This window comes from Gossypium hirsutum, chromosome A13 (assembly GCF_007990345.1).
Source record: "Gossypium hirsutum isolate 1008001.06 chromosome A13, Gossypium_hirsutum_v2.1, whole genome shotgun sequence".
Taxonomy (NCBI): domain Eukaryota; kingdom Viridiplantae; phylum Streptophyta; class Magnoliopsida; order Malvales; family Malvaceae; genus Gossypium; species Gossypium hirsutum.
In genome coordinates, this window is record NC_053436.1 from 94,260,873 (window position 1) to 94,261,735 (window position 863).

General features: G+C 42.4%; 1 non-coding gene across 1 annotated transcript; it reads right to left on the minus strand.

The window, feature by feature from the left end:
• LOC121213346 (small nucleolar RNA R71) lies at positions 1-107 on the minus strand. The gene has a single exon (XR_005908729.1). It is a non-coding gene; the product is annotated as a small nucleolar RNA R71 (small nucleolar RNA).
• Positions 108-863: the final 756 nt, after the last annotated feature.

Consider the following 863-nt stretch of genomic DNA (forward strand, 5'->3'; position numbering starts at 1 on the left):
AAATTACGTAATGATATCTCCTCTTTTATGCAGATGGATTTAGAAACACTCTACGATGCATGGGAGAGATACAAGGACCTTTTACGAAGATGCCCTCACCATGGGTTACCACTCTGGCTACAGGTTCAGCAATGGCCTGAATCCTTCGACTTGGCAGATGATTGACGCAGCCGCTGGTGGAACTATCAATAATAAGACACCTAAGGCGGTTTACGAATTTATTTATGAGATGTCAGTGAATAACTATCAGTGGCAAGTTATAAGGACAAAGCTGACGAAAGCAGCCAGTGTTTTCAACCTCGATGCGGTTACTATGCTATTTAACCAAGTAGAACTCTTAAATAAAAAGATTGATGATTTGTGTGGTTCTACTCAGGTACATCCAGTGATGAGGTGCGATTCGAATGGAAAAGGAGTAGGCGCAGAATATCAACCCTTCAACCCTAGCATCGAGGAGGAAGAAGTCCAATATACGGGTAACAATAACTCTAGACCCCAAAATAACCCGTATAGTAACACTTATAATGTAGGTTGGAGAAACCATCCCAATTTCTCGTGGGGCGGTCAAGGAAATCAAAGGCCACAACATCCTCCGGGTTTTCAACAACCACCTTACCAGCAGGAAAATAAACTGAACCTTGAGGAGATGTTAACAAAATTTATCTCGGTGTCAGAAACTCGTTTTTAGAATACCGAGATAGCACTCAAGAACCAACAAGCGTTGATCTAAGGGCTCAAAACTCAGATAAGTCAGCTCGCTAAATTGATATCTGAACGACCACAAGGTAGCCTACCGAGTAACACTGAGCACAACCCAAAAGAGCATGTGAAAGAAGTTACACTAAGGGGTGGGAAAGTGTTAG